Here is a 26,052-nt window from a genome sequence, read left to right on the forward strand (position 1 = left end):
TTGTAAAGCTTTTTTCTTTTTAAATGAGAAATCATCCACCTTGTGGAACTACTCATGTGAATTAAGTCACATAACACGTGAGGAATATTCATTAAAGTGCCTGTTACATAGTAAGCACTCAATAATTACACCTGCCATTGACATTATTTTATCTAATGAATCACAGTGATCAATGGTTCTGTTCAACAAAACACACATTGTGATTTCTGTATGCAAAATAATGTGGATTCTATAAGACTCAAAGTTAAATGATATAACTTTAAGAGATGAGTGCAGCTATTACACAAGTAGAGTGAAGTTGTTACCTTTTCTTGATCTCTTTTGATATGTTAAATGTTTTCTGTGCATTTGCTTACCTAATTTTCAAAACAAACCTTGGTACCATTCTAAAATCTTAGTTTATAGATATGAAAACTAAAACCCCAGCATTAGAGTAGGCGATTTGGCCCAAGTAAGTGGTGCACTCTATCTAGGTCTGTGTATGCATATGATCACTAGTCTCTTTGTCTCCATTCTCTGGAGTTCACTGTGGACTGTGATTTGGGTATTGAGTTGGGGTAGGGGAAATTAACCATGGTGTTTGCTTTCCCAGGGAGAGACAATGATGTGAAGATTGTTTGCCAACAGCTGGGGAAATTGTGTTTGTCATAAGATGTTTTTGGGAACTGGGTGGTGTGCTATTCTGAGTAGAGGGAATAGCAAGTGCAGTGGCCTGCAGGCAGGATGTCCAGAGTCAAGGGAACATGTAGAGACATAATGGAACTAGGAGGCCTGTTTCCTTTACCAGTCTGGCAGGATTTCTGCCAGAGTATGTGGAGATACTCTGTGGAGTCTGTTAAAAATGGTAATATTTTAGCTTTTCCATTACAAGAGATCTTTTCTGTGGAAATGCTCAAACCTGTAAAAGATATGTGTAGAGTTTTGTTCTCTGTAGCATTGTTCATAAAGAGAAAAATTTAAGTTGACTTACATGCAATTGTGGTTGTTGAAAGCTCATGGCACTTCTCGACATTGTGTGTTGTGTGGTTGGTTAAAGTAACACGATGAGTCTCTGTGCCCTGATAGGTAAACAGATGGTATGCTAAATGGAAAGCAAGAGGCAATATCTGTTGAATAATCTCATTTTTGAAACATACAGCTGACCTTGGTAGTTGTGTTCCTGTGTGCTTTAAAAATAAAGAGGTCTGGAACAACATGGGTCACTTGTTTTTGCTCCCTCTAGGTCAGTGACCACTTTGTTTGAGAAATAGCTGGTCTGTACCTGTTGTGTTGGTGTAATTATTAATAGTGCTTTTTGCAGTGTGTGGTATCCTGTTTTGGACAGTGACTTACACAGTTACCCAGCCTTCCTTCCTCTGAGGGTTGAAATAAAGGCAAAAGCCATGGGAAACTGACTACCACACATGTGACTCGGTGTAGTTTACAGCAAGCATTATTTTTATCAGGTGTAAAGAGGATTACGCTCTGCTGCATTATGTAGTGGTTCACTGGTAGGTTACTATTACTTAGTACTAAGGGAGAAGTTCACTTTTATATTTTTGTCAAATGTATGAGTAAGTCATCAGTGAAATTAGTAACAATTTTAATTGAGAGAAGTGTGCAGAATTTTCATACTAATGTTCTTTTTTCAGAAACCTGGGAATTTTTGTATTACTTTCTTTCTTTTGACTCCTAGGTTATTGAATTGAAATTATCCTTTGGAAAAACAACACGCCTTTTGAAAAAATGTAAAATGGTTGGTCTTCCTTGCCTCCAAGTTCCTCAAACATAAATTTAGATACAATGGGAGTCAAAATTATTAAATGAGCTGCATGCAACCCATTGACCTAGAGTGGGCTTCTTAGTTGGCTACATTCCTCTTCTCTTTCCTTCCCAGTAACATCCCAGAGGAAATGAGTATGAGAGGGAAATAGCTGCAGTTAAAAAAAACAGTGACTCAGATTTACCTGGACATCAGTGGGCTGCTTTTGATGTGCTAGGCACTGTGCTAGTTGATTTCATGTCTGTCATCTCTTTACTTCTTTACAAAAACTCTTGATTAGAATTTTCATCTTAGTCTCATGCACATGGAAACTGAGGCTCCAAAAGGCTGAGCACTTACCTAGGATACTTTGGATTCAAACCACAGGCCGTTGGTTTGGAATCTTAATGCTCACGCTACTGCAGATGACTTTCTTAACCTCAGTACTGCTGATATTTTGATAAGGATGATTCTTCGTTGTTGGAGGCTGTGTTGGGTGTTATGACTTGTTTAGCCACAACCCTGACCTCTGTCTACCAGATACCAGTAACTCCTGCCCTCTACTCTCCATCCTTAGTTGTGACAGAAAAACGTGTCATTAGAACTTTCCAGAAGTTCTCTGGAGAGTAGAATAGTTGAGAATAACTGTTACGCCAAAACAGAAGACTGTCATTGAATCCAGATAAATCAAGGGTTAACACTAGGACAGCAAAGCTAGAATGTGAACTATTAAGAGTGTGTGAACCCTACTGGGTCTAATATTCTTGGCTATTCTTTTCATTTCATTTTTTGTTTGTTTCCTGAGGAACTGGCAAACAGTCTCTCAGTCTTCTTAGTCAACAACAGCTCTGGTTAAAAGTAGAGCAGAGCAGGTTGAAAATATTGGGGATTTCTTAGTTTACTGATCCTTCCTATAAAGTGCTCTTGCTCTCCTTGCCCTGGTCGTCAGCATGAGCTGACACCACGAGTGCCCAGATTACCAGTTCCATTCACTGAGGTTTTCAGTGTGTTGCATATGGACTCGGTGAAGTTCGGTGGTGGGAGTGCTGCGCAGGAGCAAAGCCCAGCATCAAGTACAAATAATTTAAAATTACTGCTGGGAAAATTTGGTGAAGTCCCTCCTTGGTATGTGGCCTTTGTGCCAGTGTTTCTCTTAAAACATTGTATGGGTCAGTTGCCTGGTTTGTGAATGGTACATTCTGGGAAGTCCCCTTGCCATGTGCTGATGCAGCCTGGGCAGCTGCTTCTCTCTCGTCCTCCTCTGCTTTACTGTAATTAGCTGGTTATTACTGAGCCTTCCTATCTTTTATCTGTGTTTCAATGTGGAACTTTTAATACTATCTCTTCTCATATTTATGTTTTTTGGAAAATTTTGAAACAAATAATTTGGATTATTTTAGTTGAGTTGGATCATCATATAATTTTTTCCTTTTTATTTTGATCCTCTGCTAAAAAATAATTTCTAAGATATTATTTGACGACTTGTTTTATTTATGAGTGTTTGACAGATTAAAGTCTGTATGTATTTTAAAGTTGGATTTGCCAAATTAACTGACCATAGAATTTTTCTATAGCTGTCATTTTTTGAATTTGAAGAATATAACTTTTGAAAGCTCATTTTGCTTACTTAAATAAAAGCTGATCATCTGACTTAGACAATCAAGGGGATGTAGGGAGACTTAGAGCTAAAGAAATGTTATGAATTAAAAACTGGTGGTCAGGGTAATGCCAGCTGAATTAAATCAGCGTGGTGCTGAGGATAAATGTTCCGCCTGTTGAAAGTTGCCAGCATAAATAGGGACATGAAGAAGAGTGAGGCATTGTGGATTTCTCTAAGTATTGCTGTTTGAGCAGTTGGTTCTCCTGGAGGAGCTCATCATGACTAGATTCCCCAGTGTGAGTTTGACCATTGTCATCGTAGGAGCTCGGGATCTTGTTGGCGAGAGTCACTGTGGTTCACTTTTGGGGAGCTCTGGTCCTTACATCGAGCATTGCTTCTTGACTCCGGAGGGGAAGACGAGTGTCGTTTGATCAAGAGAAACTTGTCATGCTGGCTTTCTGGCAAATACTCAACTGTTCTTATTGTTGGAGGAGCTTGGGACCTCCATGCCGCTGTGGTGCTTTCAGGACAGCCCTAGTCTTTATTATGAGGAAACTTCTCAGCTCCAGCATAGAACCCTCAACCTACCAGCAGCTCCTTCACCCCACTGGCATAGACTTTCTAGCTTTTACTGCTGACCTTTGGGCTTTCCCAGCACGGATCTGTAAAACAGACTGGTGTAAGTCCTTCTCGTGGACTCTAGACCTCCAGCTGGACTCGTGGGAGGCACTGTCATGGGCTTCAGCTGGATTCATAAAGGACATTGCTATGGGATTCAGCTCTTGGCTGAATATTCTGAGTCTTTAATGTTGTGGATAATTTTCTGCACTTTCTTGTATTAAATTCTGGGTGACCATCATAAATAATATTATAAATTCTGTGTCCTGGTTATAATTGTTCTTCTCACAACCCCTGACTACAACAGGAAAGAAGAAACGTTAACCATTCACTGGATATTATATGCGTTTCTAAATATAAAAAGTTAACTTTTTTTTCCTCTCAGATTTCCTCTGGAGAAATGACAAATCAGTAATACTGTGAACTGGTCATAGTTCCCTCCCTTACTGACACCTCTCTGTCTATCTGTCTTTCTCTCTGTTTCTCTCTTGTGTGGACGTGATACTGGGGACTGAACCCAAGGCCTTTGGACTGAGCTACACACACTGTACCATTTTTTATTTTGAGACAGTGTTTTACTAAGTTGCTGAGACTGGCTTCAAACTTTGGATTCTCCTTCCTCGGCATCCTGAATACCTGAGATTACAGGCATGGGCCCCATGTCTTCCTTCACTATGGTTTTTTGTGAAGTCTATTGTTTGATTCCCTGGGAAGAAAATTCAGAATTGGAGATTACTACATAGAATGTTTACTAAGAAATGCTTTTGAGACCAATTCCTGGTGGAAGTATTGGGCCAAGTGAGCAGCTGGTTTGTGAGGTGATCACCAGGTTTCAGTGGACTCATGGGAAGTTCTGACATCTACACTGTGCTTCACCACCCTCAATGGAGGTCCAGGCTGCATCATCCTATCAGTTAGGTTGTGCTGGGAAGGAGGTTCTGATGCGAGGGACAGTGACCAGCAGTTACCACAGACCCTGAAAGGGGATCCTGGAGGCAGATGGCTTAGTGTAGGATAACATGTGCTTGATGTGAGCATGAGATATGTGTGTAGTTCATTTAATAAACACCACTTTACTGAGAAACTTGACCAAGAGCACACAGCTGAGAAGTGGTATATTTGAACCTACTACCATATTTGAATAGTTTTCAAACTTTTATTTTTGTTGCTGTATGGCTATTGCAGGATTAGATCCCGACAGAAGAGTATTTTGGGCAATCCTTTTCATTTTCCATATGGGGACACCCTTGAAATCAGATGAGTTGGTTGTCTAATGTCTCCAGCCTTTTATTGAAAGGAACTTAAAATCATTTGTTCAAAATGAGTTACTAGCTGGAAGGGTAATTCAGCCTGATCCTTTATTGTTCCTCAGTCAGGGTTGACTTTAAATAAATTGGTGTCCTTCTAATTCCTTGGGAAGCACTTTACTCAGCAAATTCCTTACCATGAAATACCACAGGCAACATGACTTCCTCAGAAAAAGCTGCTAAGTTCTAGGTTTTTGCTTTTAGCTGGCACTAGGATAAGACCAGCCACCAAATATTTACTCTATACTTTTATCACTGCTGTGAGATCTGAGAGCAAAGGTACTTTGTAATCACCAGAATTGTTGGTGACTACAGTGTGCAAAACAATGAAAATAAATACAATTGATAGTGGAAAGAAAGCAGGAGTTAATATATTCCCTTTAAATCACACAACAGGAAATTCCAAAAATGAAGTTACATTTAATGGAAATGAGTCTGGGGATTTTCAGGTAGCTGGTTTACTAATGAGTTGCAAACTAGAGATCTCTGTCCACATATCAGTGAGGAATTCCCTTCTTATCATCCACTTCCTCCACCCAGATCAAAGGGTCAGCTTGTTCTAGGAAGCAGCTCCCTTCATTCAGCCTCTTTCTTGGGTACTTCAGGTCTCTTTGGGAATCACTGAATATCATGCTAAGAGATACGTGTTTCGAGAGCTCAAGGTAAAACCAACATGGTGGTATACACATAGAGGTAGCTGAGGCAGGAGGATTGCTATAAGTTCAAGGCCAGTAGTGAGTTCTAGGCCAGCCTGAAAGCCACATAATGAGACCATGTCTCAAAAAATAAAGCACAAACCAAACAAACACCCCCCCCCAATGGAGTACTTAAGGTAATTTAGGTATTGTTGCCTAAGTTATAAAGGGTTAGTCTTCTTGAGCCCTGAGGATTGATGAAGACTTCTCAGCTCCTGGTCTCAGACTTAATACCCTAGCCCATTACTTATCTTTGATGTGTCATTGTAAAATAGGGTGAAGGGCAGCACCCCCTTTTCCTAGCATTACTGTGACAGTATGGTGCGTGGCACTATTTAGCATTGTGCTGAAGCATCTGGTGCATGTCGATAATTATTATCATTTCTTTAAAAGAAGACAATTCATTTAAAAATGGGAAGGAGGAAGACCGAGATGACAGACAGCTAACCTAAAAGAAAGGGGGAATTTGACAGTGAATTGATAGTTATTATTTTTTGATAAAGAAAAGTTAGTGTGCTCATGAGAGCAGATTGAGAACCGCAGTGCTGTGTTAAGAGACTGTATCATCAGTGAACGTCCAACATCTTTACATTTTGCTCCCAGGCTTGCAGCCTGTTTTTTGATTCTGTCAGTGTGCTGTGCTGTAGGCATTTTTGTGTCTTTCTAATTGATGAAAGCTCAAAGGAGCTTATTTGTCCAGGTAGTCAGTTGTAGAACCAAGTCTTGAATCCAGATATCCCTTATTTTTGGGGGTCATAATATATTCAGCCTGCCCGCCCACATTTTGGGACAGCCATGCAGACTGAGTCATTTCTTGTGTTTATGTTTTTCTTTTCTTTTGTATTGGGATGCTTCTTCCCTTGTACCTTGGTAGGAAAGGGGCTCTATTTGTCTCATGGGCTTGGTAGCAGACAGGTTACCCTTGACAGAGCCCTGAGTCACAAGGGAAGAGAAGATGATTGTTACTCAAGTAGGGCTTCCTGGGGTCTAAATCTTGCTTGCTTAGTAAAATCTCTGAACTCTGCCCACTTCCATTCATCCTCTTGTTTCCTGTCCTGGTGTAGCCTGCTTACGGCATGTAAAGGGCTTTCCCTCTGTCTCGGGAGTGACAGCATGCAGAAGGCCTGACGCCATCTCCCTTAGCACTCACTCAGGTTTTCTTTCCTGTGCTTGACTGTGGGATCTTTGCGGATATTTTTCTTCTTTTTCATCATCGTCTTGTTTGTGTAACTCTTCCTTCATCTCCTTTCACCTCTTCAAAACTGGGAATTGAGCACAGGGTCTTCACACTGAACTATATCTCTAGCTCTTCTTTTGTTTTGTGAGTTGCTAAACTGCCATGCTGGGTTTGGTTTTGAGATCTGCTACCTCAGCCTCCCAGTGTGCTGAGATGAGAGGTGCATTCCACCGTTGCTGGCCAGCTTTGCCTTTCTTCTTTGTCTGGATGCTGTTACTTTCCCATCATACGTAGTTAATCAGTGTTTATCCTGCAGCTTATCGGTTCTATTGTCATTCTGTCTGGGAAGCTTTGCTGATAGGGTCTAATCTTGTTTAATACTCTCTGGAGCCTGTGTATTTCTTTTTTGTGGCATTCATCACACATTTATGATTTGATGTGCACTATGGTTGTGTGATGTGCTCTGTGCTGAGTTTCGTGAAGGGCTAGAGCATGACTGGTGTTTATTTCACCACTGAATCTACAGTGCCTGTCAGATACGGGCTTCCATGTAAAGGGTACTCACATTTCTGAAACCTTTTGAAAGACAGCTGAGTTCATCAGATGCTGTAGGACCCAACATAGTAGGTCCACAGCTTGACTGTGCATTTGAATTACCTGGTGATACAGTTCCTGTTTCATTATGTTCAGGTGGAATCTCTAATAACTTCGCACAAGATGCTGATGGTGGTCTTGGGACCACAGGAATCTCAGGAAGATCCAGAAAACACATTTGTGGGTGCAGCCCGCTACCTGCATTTTGTATCTCCTCTCTTCTGGCTTAGGAAGTATAGTATGCACACTGAACTGGTTACCACTTCACTGTAACTCTGCACCCTGGGAGCTCCCAAAGTTCCTTCTTGACTACAGCATGTTTTCTCACTTGAATCTGATAAGTGTTCCTGAGATGCTCCTCTGCAACAGCATGGGACCATTTTGACAGTAGCTGCCTAGGTTTCAGTTAAAGAATATCCTCCAGCGCTTGCATCATTTCCCTTATTCTTCACATCTGTATAGACAAATTTCTTCTTCCTCTCTCTCCTTCTCTGCTCTGGAGTTGAGATGCTTTCTTAGTTACTTTTCTCATTGAGACAAAATACCCAACACCCAAAGTTAATAGGGAAAAGGTTTAGTTAGACCACAGTTTGTACAGGTTTTAGTTCATAATTGATGGCTCTAAGGCAGGCTGGCACATGGCAGAGGGGCAACCATTCATGGTGATGGAAGACAGCAAAAGCAATGAGAGAGGGGGAGAGAGAGAAAAAAAGAGACATATGTACAGAAAGACAGACACACATGGAGGGGGTGGGTGTAGCACTCACACCCTTAATCCCAGCATTGGAACTTGAATTAATCGCACACTCTAGATTCACCCACTTCCCACAGAGCTTACGATTGCCTGAGGGTTTGGGGGAACATCTAGATACAAACCGTAACAGATGTGCTGGTGACTTACTGTGTCATAGGATTTAGTCTACTTGTCGTTTCTCAGGCACCAGTTAGATTTTAGGTATGTTACCCAGTTTTCTGTTTTTGGTTTCCTGATTCTTTTGTTGCCAACATGATTCTTGCTTGTGATTAATAATATAAGAAAGAGATAGTGTTTCATTTGGGAGCTGGGAACATAACAGCGACCTGGGATTTAAGAGGTAAGATAGAACTGGCTGACCACTTATAGTACCATGTTCCCTGTCTCTGAGGCTCTGTGTCCAAAGTGAGGCATTTGTTACCTCATAACTCTAGGGAAATTCAGATGTTGGTACAACTCCAACAGTAGGAGCGGGCAGTATGCAAGGTGCTGGGAGACCTCACCCAAGCTGTCCAAGGGCTTCCACACTGAGTACCTGAAGAGTCCCATAGTGATTTATCCAGAGGCTTGGCTGGTAGAGACAATGATGGCTGTGGATGGAGAACACATTCCATACATTGAGTTTGTGACCCAAATGCTGGTTCACATGAACCGGCACCTTGAAGGCAAGGCTTTGATGTTGATATTTGCAACAGGACATATTGAGGATGATGAGAAACCTGGTTCACCATTTCCTTTGGCTCTGGGCACAGAGATCTGAGAAGACACTGCTCAGGAGACCAGTACTCAGCAGTTTCTGGAGGCTCAAGAGCCAGCTGACTGCAGTTGAAGTCTATGTGGCAGAGACCTACCTGTCTCCCAAAGCAGTCCACAAGGCTGGGATCCAGTGAATTCCCAAGGCTGCCCTGGACCCAGCTACCATATCAGGAAGGTATTTCTGATCCAGGAATGAAACGCAGGTAGGGATTCAAGTGGGAGTCTCTGAGGACTTTTTTTTCTTTTTTCTTTTTTTAAATCTCCTTCTACCCCTAGAAACTGTGGGTTGTCTGTGTTTCCTTTCTGTGCTAAATGTCTGCAAATATAAATTTATGAAGTTCTAATGATAATTAAAATAAAAGGACTGAAGAAGCTGTACCAGGACACCCCCACGGGCTTGCTGGGGATCCCTTGCTTACGCTGCGTACATAGGTACATACGACCTGTAGGAGTCAAGTGGAGGTAAACTCAGGAGGTTTTACATAAAATACATAATCTCTGAAGGTAATGATCTAAAATCAAACTGAAACAAAAAATTAAAAACTAAGCCTCTTTTCTTAATATCTATGTGTTCAGATACTGCAGTATTAGGCTTTTAACAAATCACAGTATCATATGTGACAACCTTAGAAACCTCCTTAATGTTCTGGTTCCACAGAGTGGTCAGGGCTTAAAAATTTAAAGAAAGGTTCACTTAAGAGTTTTCTAGGGTTTGGCATTTGCTGAAAAATACATTGCTCTGGTTTGCGTTAGTCACATATAATGTATACACACATATATACACATGCATACGTATAAATACATGTATGCACATATGTCTGTATATATGTGTCAGATTGAAAAATTACTTGTTTGGCCCCATGAGAAGTTTTTAAGACTTAGAGGCTTCAAATAAATCCATGACAATATTCTATCTCTGAAGGCAGGAATTTTTTTCTTTTTGTCTACCCATTGCAGAAGTAAGTTTTCAGCCTCTTACAAGTAATCTGTCATTTGCTGGCTGTTGTCTGTAGAACAACAGCACAGATACTTTCTGTGTGGGTTGCTGGTTCTGGCCTGGAGAAGATCCAGTCCTCTTGAGCAATGGAAAGTGATGGTTACCTGAATCTGTATGGATTTCTGTTTACCTGACTGTGTAATTAGTGCTAAGTGTCACAGACTTTTCATGGCAAGCAGAATTGAGTTGTCACTTTACAAGTTATTCACTTCTCTTCTAAATGTTATTTTTCTAATCAGATGGAGGAAACCAAAATAAATGTAGGTATCCTAAGTAATTGTGGGAGCAATGCTTTATTCAACAAAATATAGCTTGGGCTAACAGTAGAAATAGTCCTAATTATCTATTTCTTGAAGAATATTAAACGGGCTGGCAGTTTTCTTCTGTAGCACTTCCCAAGGTGCCTTTCCTTTCCTGCCAGTTCTAGGTGCCCAGAAGGTCTTTTTGTTCTCTGTACCTTATTCCCTACTACCTTTCTCTTTGACCTCTTTCTCTTTTTGTTCTTTGCTGAGGGAGAAAGCCAAAGATTTTCTCAATGGATAAGGAAAGGCAGAGGCCGTGAGTACTGATTATTGGATAGCTGGGGCTCTTGGTTAGAAAATTAAGATGTTAGCCTACCACATATTGGTGATAGTGGCCTTGGTTATGATGTACCCAGAAATCTAATAGGTGGACTTGTTATATCCTTAAAATACAAGAAGAGCTGGAGGATGGTTTTTAGGTTTAAAGGAGATGCTAAAATTCCAGGCATGGGCTCCTTGTTCCAGGTCTTTTTCCTGGCTTCCTTTCCTTGACTTGTCTCCAGAGCAAGACTGCTTATGATGCTTCACTGTTGGAGACTGAGGTCTACCTTGCAAATATGTTCAGAGATTTATAGGTCTCATCAGCTCCAAAGTAAACCTGATGCAGGGCTTTGCACGTGGAGCTGCTTGGTAAACAGCTGCCGTCTGTCTTCCGTTAAAAATAAGGAAAGTTATTTAAAATAGCAAATTCATAGTTTCATCTTGATGTCTTCTAAAGTTTTGATTCTCTTGTACATTACAGTTAAATCTAAAATGACTAAAGGATCCAAATTACAATAAAATAGCTAAGACAGGGGCTGGGGATTTAGTTCAGCAGCGTAAGCACCTGCCTGGCAAGCACAAACTCACGAGTCTGATTCCCAGTGCCAAAAAAATCCCCGCAAAACAAAACAAAACAAAAACCCAGCAAAGGTACATAATAAATGCTGTGGACCCTTTTAATTGTCACCAGCATCAGTGTGTGTAATCATGGCTTCAAAGGTAATGTATAAGGCTTCTTTGGCTAACTAATATCCTATTCTTCTGACTCTGATCTTTTTCCTATCATAGTGTTTACTTTAAGACTCCAAAAGTCAGGGTGCTTCTGGCCTAGAATATGTGGGCTTATCTTGTTTGTGGTAGGGGGGGGGTCTTCTATCAGTGGTGTACCACTGTGACAAATTTCATTCTTTCCAAAGATGGCAGAAAAAACATCTATTTGATTTATAGAATGATTTTGATTGTCCTTCTGTGGGGGTAAAGGAAGTGGGTGTCTGTATCCCTTCAGTCTCTCACTCACTGTATTTTTATTTTTATTTTTTTGCAGTGCTGGGGATTGAATCAGGGCCTCATGCATGACAGACAAGGGCTCTACAATGGAGCTTCATCCCTTGTCTCTGTATTCCTTCCTCTTGAACTTGGGCAGGCTTGCGTGACTATCTTGTCTAACAGAAGTTGTATTACTGACTTTCGAGGCTAGACTGTAAAAATACTATGTACTTCTGCTTTTCTTTCTTGCACTTGAAACCTAGCCACCATGCTGTCAGGAGGCCAAAGCTTGCCCACAAGGAGAGATCACAGGTGTGGGTGTCCTTTAACAGTTGGTGTCACCTTCAGAAGTGTGGGGGGGTAGCCTCTGACACTCCCCCTGACCTCAGAGGCCCAGGACACTATGGAGCCAGGCTGTCTTTACTGTGCTCCACCAGTTTCCTGAGGCACAGAACCTGTGAGCACAGTAGAATGACGTTTTTTAATTACAGAATTTTGGGGTGGTTAATTTTTGAGCATTAGGAATGAGAGAAGAAGACAGAGAGAGAGAGAAAGAGAGAGAGAGAGAGAAAGAGAAAGAATAATAACCTCGTGAAATCTTCCCATATAGAGCTTTCTGAGAGAACAGGATATTACTTATGACATAGTTTCAGCTAGACCCCCATATATAAGAGATGTAACAGGTTAGCGGCGGGAGTCAGTTATTTTAATGTGCCTGCCTTCTATTGGTATTGTTCCACTGTAGAAACAAATAGGTGAAATTTGTTCCGAAATAGTTGAAGCATCATCCTGATTGTGGCTGGAAAACATTTTGGTTTCCTGACATGGACAGGCAGGACCTGCTGTCCTAACGGATCTGAGTTCCTCAGCTTGGAGGAGGGTAGTGTATTTTCCAGTAGAAGTGTTGGTGCTAAGGATTTTGATGGTCACCTGCTCATTGCGGTTTGTGCAGCACCCATGTCCAGTGAGAGGCCTGTCTGAGCCACACAGGTAGAACGTGATGGCAGTAGCTGGGTTTGGGCTCTTGACCATCAGGTGGCTGCTTCTGCTGGGTTGCTGGCCACCCTGTGCCGCAGGCAGCAGCTGGCTGTCGGCTGCTAGACTCTGTGTTGGTACATGTCTTGGCATCTGCTAGAGATGCCCCGGGAACGCAGTCAGCTGCGTGAATCTGGGGATTCTACCATTCTTGAATTCAAGCAGTTGTGGATCAAAAATATTTGGAAAATAAAAGACTTTTTTTGGATTATTGTTCCATAAAAACTACAGTATAACTATTTCTGTGGCATTTACATTGTATTAGATATTACAGATAATATGGGAGGATGTAAGTTATATGAAAGCACTGCACCTGTTTTTCTAGAACTTTTTAATTGTTGGTGTGTGTTTACAATACATGCTAATTGCATTCATCTTGAATTTGTGCATATACATATCACAGCTTGATCTTTTTACTTGTCCTTCCTCTTCCTCTTTCCTAGATCCCTTTCCCGTCTCTACAGTCTGTCTCCCTGCTCTCTACCATTGCTGTTTTGTTTTGCTTTTTAAATTTATATTTTGGGTTTCTCATACAAGATAAGCCATGTGATATCCTTCTTTGTCTTACTTCACTTAGCATTCATTTTCCTCCGCATGGCTCAAATTTATCCTACTTAATGGCTTAGTAGTAGTAGTACTTTATGGCTTAGTAGTACCTAGTAGTACTTAGTTGTGTGTGTGTGTGTGTGTGTGTGTGTGTGTGTGTGTGTGTGTGAGACATTTTCTTTATCTGTTCATTTGTTGATTGGCATATAGGCTGCTTTTCAAATTTACCTATTGTGATTTGTGTAGCTATAAACATGGATATGCATGTATCCCTGTAATATGATGGTGTTATTTTTGGGAAAGTACCTGGAACAAGAATAGTGGATACAAATGGGATTTCTATTTTTATCTTTTGAGGCATGTCTATACTAATTTCTGTACTGGTTAGATTGGTTTACATTCCCATCAGCAATGTAAAAAGGTTCCTTTTTCCCTGTAAGCTTGCCAGCATTTGTTACTTATTGAGTACTTGCTGATAGTCTTTCTTAATTGGGATAAAATGAGATGTTAGTGTTGTTTTGATTTGCATTTCTCTAAAGGCCAGATTTTGAAACTTTTTAAAAGTTAACTCTGCAGTTATTTGAAAGTTGCCCATTTTTGGAATGGGTCGTTTATTTTGAAAGAAGTCTAATTGTTTTGAATTCTTTATATATTCTAGATGTTAGTCCTCTGCTTAAGGAGTGCCTTGCAACGTTTTTTGCCCTCAGAGGTGCATGGAGGATGAGGTGTGTGACCAGCCCCACGGTGTGCCAGCCCTGTCACCGAAGGTATCTAGTTAGGAGAAGGAAGCCAGCGCCTCTGACCCACCTCCACGCAGGGATGGAGTGCACGGCCCTTCATCACTGGAGGGCGAGAGAGCAGATCTCTGGCCAGGAGCCAGCTCAGGCCCTGGTCTCCCAGTTGCCACCATGGAGGACAGCGCTCAGCCCTGCACAGGTGTGCGCAGCCCCACCCTCCGTGTGCTCCACTGATGTGGAGGTGCAAGGGAGTGGAACTCAGATGCAAGTATAAATAGGATTGAAGGGGCTGCTTATTTTGTGTTTCTGTGTGTGGTTTTTTCTTTTTTTTTTTTAATTTTATTTAAAAAGAAAAAGAGAAAAAACAAAACAAAGCGGTGTAAGGGTACAAGTAATACAGAACCACAAAACAAAAACAAAAACAAAAACAAAAACAAAAAACAAAAAACAAAAACCAGTAAGAAATCACCAGTTAATAGATTACACATTATCGTCTTAGAGATAGTTGCTCAAGTCACAGTACCAAAGCATACAAAGTGAACATTCAAACAGTGAGACTGCAAACAGTTGTGTTCAGTGATCCAACCAAAAACATTAATATGGTCAGCTGTTTAACACCCCTAAACACACTTGCAGTTGTATCCTTTAGAGCACTTTTTTTCCCTCTCTTTTTTACAGCAAAGTTTACACATTTTGGGTTTTATTACTCCTTAGTTCTTATTACTTTTTTTTTTTTTTTTGGAAGAGAATAAAGTCAAATATGGCAAAACAAAGCTGTCAGTCAAAACCAAGGATAGACATAGTACATGATGTAAGAACAGAGTACAAGGTTATCAACAATGGTTACCATAATGTCTCTTGTTTCCTTAAAAAGAATTGTCTATCTCATTAGGTATTATAAAGTTGAACAAAACTGTAGAGAACAAGACCAATAAAACTTAAACATTGTAAACATTATAGGACTTCCAAAGGAGATGATAGTCAAACCAGAATGGGCATCTTAGTGAATCTTATTGCCTTCAAAGTAGTTGCCTATACCCCCAAACTTGATACTATCATACAGAATGGAACAGAGTCTAATCAGTCAAAACAAGATAGTGGGAGTATTACAGGACTTCAAAACAAGTTAATAGGAAATCAAAAAAAGTTACTATAATATATCCTGCTAATTTAAAAAATTTTTCCCCTTAATTAAAAAAACCATAAAAAATACGTAAATAATTTTTTAATGAATAAGGGAGAGATTGAGATAAAAGAGGACATAACAACATAACAATACAGGTCAAAGCATGGCTGTTTCAGCAACCTAGTGCTTCACCACCAAATAACCCGATTTAATAGTAGTTACCATAGTGTCTGTCTTTTTCCTTGAAATATTTGAATATAACTTCATATACTATAGCTTCAAATATTTCCATATCAAGAAGCCCAGAATAAAGTCTTTCCAATTAATAAGTGAAAACTTTATAAGGCTTCAAGGCCACATAATGGAGAATCATGATTACCACATACTTTTATATATTTGAATCATTACTTACATTAGGGAAACTATTCGGTATTCACACATGTGAGATTGATTTATTTCACTTATGAGTATGGTCTCAAGCAGCGCCCATTTATTGATAAATATCTCAATGTGATCCTTCTTTATAGCTGAGTAATACTCCATTGTATAGAAATACCACAACTTTTTTATCCATTCCTCAGTTGATGGACACTTGGGTTGTTTCCAAGATCTGGCGATTACAAATTGTGCTGCTATAAACATAGGTGCACATATATCACTGTGGTATGATGCTTTCAGTTCTTCTGGGAATATGCCTAGAAGTGGAATAGCTGGAATGGGTTTTTCTTTTTCATATATGTATGTGTGTGTATAATCTGTATATGTGAAAAGGAGAATAAGATTTAATATTTTAGATAGTATCTTTTATGGTATTGTTAGGTGCACCAGTAGCAAAATTATGCATGGAGGATTCAAACACAGGCTTTTTACCAATGTATTAATCGGTTCTGACCCTGCAGCTTCCCCCAGCCTCCAAAAACACTTTTTCCTCTTTTTCTTGCCTTTGTACATAACCTCTCAAGTTCACTCTCCTTCCTTCTTCCATTCCAGACATAAAAAATAATGTCACCAGAGTCCTGTTTTCTTTCATTTGCTGTTACCTCTTTTTTCTTCTCTCCTGTTTTCTAAACTATTTTGTTCTTTCTCCTTCCCTCATCTTGAACATCCCAGCCTACTTGTCACTCATACTATTTCATTGTCTTCCTGGATCACTGAAAAAAGTGTGAAATCATTAAAACAAGTTTTCAGTTATATGATTGGTATACTGTTAGATAGAATTGATCCTATTATGTTTAGTTGATTAACTAGGCTTATGATCATCAAAACATAAACATAAGCAAGGCCTTTTAATATGAGGTAATAAGCAGACATGGATTTGGGTGTCTGTGGGGAGTTGCTATAACTTGGTCCTCCCTCCTGTATTCTGATGGATAACTACATTTCTTTCTTTCCTTGTTTATAAAATTTAAACACTAATAGAAATTGGATCTGAGAGAAAAATAATATAAATTTCACCTTTTTGTAATATAGTAGCTTTTTTAGGTCAGCTCCTTCTAATCTTAAATCAGTATGCCAAATGTACCCTCTCCGTTATATAGTGTCCTGAGGGCCATACCTGTAATGTGTCGTGTCTGCATGGAGAACGGGAGGTGGTGGTGAATGACAGGTGAGAAAGGGTAGGGGAAGGGGGGAAATCTTAGAGGTTATAGGTACTTCTGTGACTCAGCTACCAGCTTTCCTGTTCATCTGCACAGTTTTCAAAGTTATCATTTCTCTTTCTCTTTTTTTTTTTTTAATTTTAATATTGGGGATTGAACCTAGGGCTCATGAAAGTGTGACTCTACCACTGAGCTCCACCCCCAGCTGATTTCTTCTTATAAATTCAGGGTAGGCAGGTTCAGAGTAGGCAGGTTCAAGTAGTTAAATGAGTTTTCCCTAAATGTATAGATTTAGATTTACATCTGCCTAGGGACGTGTGTGTGTGTGTGTGTGTGTGTGTGTGTGTGTGTGTGTGTGTATGTGTGCGCGCGTGCATATGTATTATTAATTCCAGCCCTGTATTAAGTTTTCCTCTTAGTGTCAATCATTTTTGACGATAGCCCTTCCTATGCCAGTTCCTGAAGATATCAGGGGTGAAATCTTTGTAGCGAATCAGAAGCATTGTTTTTGAAAAAATAGTATATTGTGGATAGATGAATATTGAAAAGTGTGAATTATTTTAAAAAGACACGGAGTATTTTTGCCCTCCATACATTTTTAAAATAGGCTCTAATTCCTGTCTAGAAACTGTATCCTTACAAGTCAAATTGGAGTTTGTCTTTTGTATATTTGCATTAAAAGGAGAAATGTCAAGGGTTAAAATTGGTACCTTCTGGGCTTCTTTATTATAGACACTTAGCAGAGTGACATCTTCTTACCCAGACATTTTTCATTTCTGCAAATTGTTCATTTGTTTCCAAGAAAGCTAAATAAAAATGCTTTATTTCTAGGCTAAATATTGAAGTTACTGTTTGCCTGAGAACTGATGTGACTGTCTTTACTGGCGACAGATTTCTGTCCTTGGCTTACTGTTTCTTTATGAGACTCCCTCATGGATAAGGCAGCAGCGGCATGTCCTGTTGAATGGCTTTTCAGGGCCCGAGCATGCTGGGGCTTATACAGCTGAAGGCAGGAGGAGGTTTATCAAGAGAAAATTTGGATCTTGTAATTCACAATATCGGGTAGCTTCTTGTTTGTGTATGTACAGAGTTTCAACTTGCATATTTTTCTGAAGGCTCTCTAAGATCTTGGCTTGTGGGCAGGAAGTTCTTTTATTAATACTGGCACACATGTTCAGGTTTTCTATTGCTCTTCAGGGAAGCATCTTTAAGATCTTGATCCTACATGATTCTTGTGTTATTTGGTAGTAGAGTCTGATCGCTTACTCATTATGTGATTGTTTTAAAGCCATATTATTTATCGTCTCTGAGGTGTACTTTTTTCCCCCTGTAAAATTGGACTAATTACAGGACCTGCCTCATGTAGTGATCATGAGGATTAAGAGAAGTCTTATCTGTAGGCACGTATGATAATATGTGGCACATCCTAATCACAGTAATTTTAAGATTGCTATGTAACTTTTTTGAACATTCAAAGTGTATCTCAAAAATGTTCTTTTTGAATGTTCCGCTGAGGTGGATTCTTTATTCTGGAAGGTTATCAACCCCTCTTCTTCCATCTTAAACAAATCAACACCTGCTGGTTCTTTAACATTGAGCTCAGATGGTCTCAACTTGAGGTCTTTTACCCTAAAATGCTAGTTCTAGGGCCTCTTCTGGGCTCAGTTCTGTGTGTGTTTTGGCTGCTGCATTTGATTATTGACTATTAGATACGAGGTACTTTGAGGAAAGTACTTTGTGTTTTCCATTTGCTTTCTCCAGCACCAAGACAAGCTATCTTCATAATACATTGGCATATTCTGCTGTGACTTCTGAGGCTCAGTTTCCTTATTTTTCATTTGGACCCTGTGATGAGCTCATGAAATAATATGTGTGAAACACTTTTGATAGGGCTTGGTGTGCAATAATTTTCAGCAAGGTTAGTGGCTAGAGAGAATATCATTGGCTTTATATAAGAAACCTATATGGAATTTAAGCCCTGATGGAGGCTCTTACTGTTGTTGAAATTTATGAAGTGCCTGCTGTGGGCCAGGCCTCATACTGAATCACATCTCACCAGTGAAGGAACCTTTCTCAGTCCACCTGCTTCCTTACCAACACATTCTGGTTTCAAACACCTTGCATCTTTTTAGGTGCCTTTGCTTGGTTTTAGATTTATTCCTTACAAGGCCCTCTAACCATTGTTTATTCATCCTTGGTAAATAATCAAGGTAGAAGCAGCAGAATGTGCAGACTGGGCTTCTTTTTGCTTAGTCATGTTAGGTGTGTTTAATAATCTATTTTTGTTTTAGTGAGAAAATTTAATCGAGTTAAAAAGAAAGAGAAGGGGAAAGAGGATTTCAGACTGAAGACTGGCACACAGCTTGGCTTCCTGAGAAACATTTGGAATCGTTAGAATGCATTGGGCAAGAAATCTGAAGCTATTTTCATAGTTAAAAGAGAACAAGACTCAACTGATGAAGAGTTCATTTTGTAAAGGCTTGGCTACCCAGGTTAACTTAAATGTCAAGTTTCTTTACTTGCAGGTAGAATTAGGTGAACACCGATGGTTATGCTAGCTATCCTGGGACAGAGGAGTTACTCATTAGCTCATAAGTGCAGGCAGAGTATGTGGAGTTCTTACAAGCTGGGCTGTATTAAGCATTAGGTAATTAGTTCTTGATGGCCAAACGATTGTGGACTGCTTGTATCCGATCATGAGAACTTAGCAGCTTGGCTAAGAAAGATGTAAATCAGTTTTAACACCATATGTCAAAAAGTGACATGAGCTTTCTGATGTGAAAAAATCGTGGACTTCCCAGTGTGACCTGGAAAACACTTTGAATTTTAGATCATTAAAATATGTGATAAAATAGATGTGATTTATTTGCAGAATGCACCATAAAGTTTGCCTTGTTTTCTGTCTTTCTCACAGTGTTTTTGATACTGATGGAGTATGGGTTGGGAAAGGGATTAGAAAATCATGCTCATCTGTACATATGAAAATTTGGCATTTTTATGTGTTTAATAGATTTAAGCATATCATACAAGGAAGCATGTTGGCCTTAGATTCCTGCTTCTTTCTGTCTGTCTTCTCCCTGATCTCAGATTTTATTGTTACTGAAAAGGGATTTTTCTGCAGACATTGCCTTGAGTGATAAAGGGATAGAATGAAAAGATACTTATAAGAGGTAACATGGTTTTATCCCTACTAAATGAGAGTTTATTCTGTGTTAACGAGTGAAGTAATCATATACAATATGTAAGTTAACTATAGAACTACTTATGTTAATTGTTTCAAGTAATGGGAATACATCAAGACTAACCTTATACAGCTATGTGCCTTACAGTTTATTGCCTCAATTTTAGGAGCTTCAAGGCTTTTTTGCACTAGATGAAAGGAATACTGCCCTGTAAAAATTGGTAGCATATGAACTTGGAGCTTTCACCAGCATTTTAGGAAAGGAGAGTAAAAAGGAAAACAAATGGTCTCATAGTATAATCTGTAAATGGGGGAAGTGGTTATTATCTTTTGGGTGCAGTTAAATAGGGGATTCTTAATAGGTTAGTGTCGGTCTTTAAAGTCTCATTTTCTAAATAGATTTTTTTAAAAATTAAAGTAGTCTATTTCAAAGCAAAAACTAGGCCTGCAACTTGGTATGTTGCTGAACTGTCACAAGTAATGGATTTTTGGAAGTACTGACTCTAATAAATTTTCTCATTTGTTACTAAAACAAATGTTCATTGAGAGGTTGCTGTATCAGTCATCTCTTGGTGTTAAATGGTGTGTAACAAATAACTCTGAACTCTGTGGCATTCAGCATTAAGTAGCCTCACACGGTCTGTAGGTTGGCTGGAGGACTCTGGTGTTTCATCTTGGAGCCTAGTTTTGAAACTGAAATTGGACAGTGTATTCAGCCCATACTCATAGCAAGGCAGTGGATTGTAATAGGCCTCCCATGGAGGTGAGGGAAGGAAGGAGAGGCTATTTGCCAGAATACAACTGAATACACCACTGTTACTGTTTGCCACGTCCTAGAGATACAGAGGTGAGCAAGACTGATGGAGATCTGCTTTCCTGGTGTTAGGTTCCTGTGTCTGTGGGTTGGGAAGTGGTGTGGAAGGAAAAGACAGGAAACACAAAAGCAAATTGTTAAAGAAGGTCATTTCAGGCAGTGACTGGTAAAAATGTTATATGTAGTGTGTTCTCATTTTTATGGAGTTAAGGTTGATATTCCTTTCTTTGTAGTATGACATTGCTGTCATTTGTAAAAAGTGGGCAACTGTGAACATTGGTCTGCGGATAAGTTGGTGGAAGTTTTAGTGGTCTGGATCTTGTGTAAAGTCTTACACAGACAGTGCTGGTTAGGGTGTGTGCTGAAGTCCATGCCAGACCAGGCTCACCGAAGACCTGTACATCTTCTTAAGCATTTCTGATAACAGAAACGGTTTTCTAGGAATGCCACCTAGACTGCAGAAGAAAATACATATCCAGTTAAATTCTGCTTGTGCTAAGCAAATGCAGAAGCCCAGCAGACTAGCTCTTTCTCTGACACAGCGTGCGTTGGGATGACATCATTTGTTACCTTACAGGGCAGTAGCGAGAGTGGCATGTTAGGATGTGCTCTGGCTGGTTGTGTGTTGGTTTAGCCTTTTGCTCTGGTTGGCTGGGGCTGGCTCACAGCTCAGGGTGCTCTTATCATCAGGGATAACTCAGAAGGAAGGGGTAAAGCGTGAGCGTTTCCCATATTCTGCTGTCCCAGTTGGCTGACAGGAGCTGGAGAGTGTCTTGCTTTACCTGGCAGAGAGCTTCCGGTGCAGAACAGGACATGGGGGAGTTCTCCACCCTGCCTTGGCAGACGGGAGGAAAGGAGGAAAGCTGGTGGAAGTCTAAATTTGGTTTTGGGTTTCAGGCTGTCAGACGGGAAGGGTGATTTTAACTGTGGGCTTTTTTTCCTTCTTAGATTTTCATTTATAGTTATCACTAAATATATTCCAATGATGGAAAATTATGGCTCTTTACTTGCCATTTGGCAGCTGTGCCTGTATCTAGTTTTATCTTAGTTTTGGGTGTATATTTTGAATTCATTTAGGCTTGAATGGGTTGGAATTATGAGACTTTAAAAAAATGAAGTGTTACATTGTTAATATGGGGTTAGGTGCAATATAAAAAGACAGGTTATAATGGTATCTAGCAATTATTGAGTGCTTACTGTGTCTCATGTTAGAGTGGCTTGTCATGTGATGTCATTTTTTCCTCTGGTCCTAGGGACCCATGACCTTTGCACTCAGCTCCATCCCCAGCCCTACTTATTTACTATTTCGGACATGGTCTTTCTAAGTCTCTAAATTGCCTAGGATGGGCTTGATTGAATGTCCAGTCCTTTTACCTCAGCCTCTCACAGTGCTTGGATTATATGCTTGCACTCCCATGCCCAACTTCACTTTTAAAAAATACCTAACCACTCTAACAGTGGTTGATTGGAGTGGATTGTAAGTATTCCCTTATCATGGAGGAGGAAACTGAGGTTCATAGTTCAATGGAGGTTGCCTAGGTTACCCAGGTTACCTGGCTAATTAATGATGGTCTTCGATTCCAATCCATATTTGCATATTCTAGGACTCTTTATTCTTAGAACCCAGAATCAAATTCTATATTTACTTATTTTGGAAAGCAGAAAAAGATTCTTTTTAATTGGGGCACAGATTTTTTTTCTGAAAGTATTTATTTGCAAAATCCTAGAGCACTGAGTACTATGGGAACAATTGTACCTGGGTAATTACAAGTGGGCCTAGAAGAGCCCATGGAGCAATGCATTCTCAGCTGGAGGAGATTATGAGAGGGTGTTAAATTCGCAGTCTTAGAAATGTGCTTGCTGGTCTTTTCATTCCATCCCACCCTCTCCTGACAATAGCCTGAGGAGGATTTGCATGTACTGTTTGGGGCATGGTGATACATTTTCAATCTGACCTTTATCTCAAAAAAGTCTTTTAAGGGAGCTGTAAATCTCTACAGGGAAAAATGGGTGAAAAGAATGTCTTCTTTTCTCTTTATACTATACTATTTTTAAAAGTTTCATGGTTCTAATCGATTTGAGGTTGCAGTGGGCCAAATCCCTGCCTTCTTCCCTCCCTCCCTGTCTTCCTCCCTCTCTCCCAGGGCCCTTCCCTCTCAGGACCTTTCAGTGTCCACCATTGAGCTGCAGCCCCAGCTCTCAATCTGTCCTCTTTGGTTTAGTTTGCCTCTTTTGGGATAGCATGAGCCATTTATGCATGACTCATTGTGATTGTTGGCTGTTGTGAAGCTCTCTGGATGGCATACTGGGTAGCAAAGGCATCTTCAGGGCACATCCCATTTGTTCTTTAGATTGTTGCTTATCTCAGCACCTTTCTGGAACTGTGTTTTTTGCTGTCTGCGCCAGAGAGAAGCCAGGGCCAAGTGACTCATCCAAGTACCACAGTTGCTTCCCTGTTTGTCCAGGCCTGCATTTTGTATCTGAGTTAAGGATCAGTGGTGGACAGACAATGTTTTTGTGCCCAGAAAGCTTGTGTGTTGGTGGGGGAGCTACTATCTAAGACCTTCATGCCTCTCAGGATTAGCATCTGAGCATGGAATTGTTTGTTTCTTTCTTGTGATGTAGTTAAGGGAAGTGACAAGTTAGTTTCCTCTCTGTGCAAGTGCTCATGTTTGTGGAGAAGAAAGGAACGATGACTGTGTCCAGTGCTCATTTTTTTCCTCTGTGTACGTAAGCATACGTAAGTTACCAAAGGCTCTTGCCTCGATGGCCCTCAGCACTTGCAGAGCTGCCTTCTCTTGACAGGGTCTGGGCACTACAGTGTAGCAGAAGGATGATTCCAGCTGAGCAACTCCAGCCACCCCTCAGCGGTTTTCACATTATCACCGGGACCCCAGACTTGGGAATGTGGAAGGCCTGTAGAAACTCCAGGTTTAGCAGCTATCCTGTGGAGCTATGATGGAGCATCCTGCTGTTTCCTCTCCAGATTCTGAATTTACAGAATTGTGAGAAATAGGAAATGGTGATAGTTGTTCTAAGCCACTATTTTGGGTAATTGGGATAAGACAGATGATAGTTGAAATATTTAGCGAGCCTGCGGGGTGGGCTTATCCTGGGCTGGTCCCTCAGCTGCAGCGTGGGCAGAGCATGACTGGGAAGAAAGCTCCCAGTGCCGGGGGCCTGTGCTGAGTGCCCGAGCATTCTGCCTCCAGACCAGTCCCTGCAACATCCCGGTGTGTTAGTCACTTCCCATCCTTCAGTTTGTAGAGTAGAGGTGCCTCCTGGCTGGCCTTGTCCTGTCTTACTCATGGGATAATAAACTGCTTGAGGAAAATTGGGGAATCTCTTTTCTTCTCTGAGGAAACACCGGAGATATTAAGAGTATGGATTTGCAAGCAGGTGGAATTTTGTTCCTTTTCCAGGGTGTCAGCAGTTACTAGGTGCATTACCAGGAGAAGTTTACTTCACCATACTAAGCTCTCTGAATGTGTGTGACTTCTGAACTGCAGACAACTCTTGCCTCATAAAGGCTAGAAATTGCATAAGATGATGTAGTACAGTATGATGAGACAATATTGCCTAGCTTGTTATGATCAAAGTTCATTCATTTCAGTTCAATTAAAAATTAAGTGGCTCCCAAGTTATAAATCCTGCAATGTTGAATAAATTTTTTGGTTTAGTTTATGGAACTTATAACAGTGATTGGGATACAGTTCATGCCCCATCAACATGTGTTAAATGCGAAATCTGTTTCAGTGTGCATTATTTCTGTTCACTAGGTGTTCATTAAGGGCTTGCTGGTTCTTTGAATGGCCTGTGGCTTCCCGTAGCAAAGCCCAACCTCTAGCTGCATGAGTTTCTGCATGAGCTGCCAGCAGAGGCCCATATGCCTTTGGAGTAAGTGAGTCAGAGCTGTCCTTTTGAACCATCATAGGGAACTTCACTGGGAAAATCATGCAAAAGAAACGAATTAGTAATCTATCATACCCAAATCCCTAAGTTGCAGTAGCTTTCAGTTAAGTGAAGAGTTCTGTTAGGCATTTTGTTTTCTGTTGGAGTTTCTGAAAATGAAGCATGAATGATGCCCAGACTATTAGAAAGAGAAGGAAATTTGGAAAAACCCAATATAGTCTGTGCCCTTCCTCCTGAGTTCTCCAAGATCTGGGAGGTAGTGGTGCTGTTTGGGGTTTGGCTACTCATAGAATGGTCTGTGGCTCACCTAGCAGCTCCAGGACCTCCTGAGAGTTTATTGGGTACAGCCTAATTACTAGATACCATCCCTTAGAGACATAGTACATACAAGTCTGCATTATCAGCGAGATCCTGTTGGGCAGGTAGTGGGAAGTTTTCTGGTACTGAAGGGAATGAAAATTGGTGGAATTCAGAAGGAGAATGCTAGTTTTAGGCACTTTTGTGAAGCTGCTCACTACTTATTACTTTTTTGGTTCAGGTTTTCTTCAAAGCAAACTACACGCAATCCACATAAATTTCCTACAGAGCCTGAAAGATAGAACTGGAGGAGGAGGGCAAATATTTGTATAAAATTATTTATAGAATATACATCTCTCTGCTTTTGTGTCACTGAGGTGGGTTCCTTGGATGGGCATCTGTCTGAGTTATGCAGGAAACACAGCTGGCATTTGTGAAGTGTTACCGGGCACAAGGTACCCTCTAGGGATTGTCTTATCCAGTCTTTTTACAGTTCGTGAGGTCATTGAGGTTTTGCTAGGTTAACAGCTGCGATCAAACTCCAAGCCTTGCCAGTGCCTAAACCCTTTTCCAGGCCACTGTTCTGTACACTTTTTTCTCCTGGCATTCAGATGTATTTTTTAAAAATAATGCCAATGTGTGATTTAGGGCCAGAGCTAAGTCGTTTATACCAAAACTCATATTTGGTCCATCACAAAAACTTAAATGTTGTATCGATGGGTAAATATTTGAACTTCATTGCCTCAGAAGCGGGCCATAAAAGAGTAGGAGGACTAACTTGTGCAAGCTTGGTTCCTCATGCTAATCAGAGTTACTGTTAGAAGCCAACCTAGTTTTCTGTGTTCTTCAATTTTCTGGGAACAAGAAAAAGTAAGTCTAGTTCTGTCACCTGGATTTCAATCAATACACAGGGAATGAAGAAAAACATTTCTGTAATTCACTGAAGAATAATCTAGAACATGGGATATGAAGTAGATGCCTTCACATGCAGATCATTTGGAAATCAGTCATGGTTTT

At 40.4% G+C, this 26,052-nt stretch overlaps 1 protein-coding gene across 24 annotated transcripts in view; it reads left to right on the plus strand.

Moving 5' to 3' along the window:
• Magi1 (membrane associated guanylate kinase, WW and PDZ domain containing 1) overlaps positions 1 to 26,052 on the plus strand; it is a 589,708-nt gene that overhangs the window by 24,752 nt on the left and 538,904 nt on the right. The window lies entirely within an intron of this gene.

This window comes from Cavia porcellus, unplaced genomic scaffold (genome assembly GCF_034190915.1).
Source record: "Cavia porcellus strain 051 isolate PalLab524CR breed Dunkin Hartley unplaced genomic scaffold, mCavPor4.1 scaffold_10, whole genome shotgun sequence".
Lineage (NCBI taxonomy): Eukaryota > Metazoa > Chordata > Mammalia > Rodentia > Caviidae > Cavia > Cavia porcellus.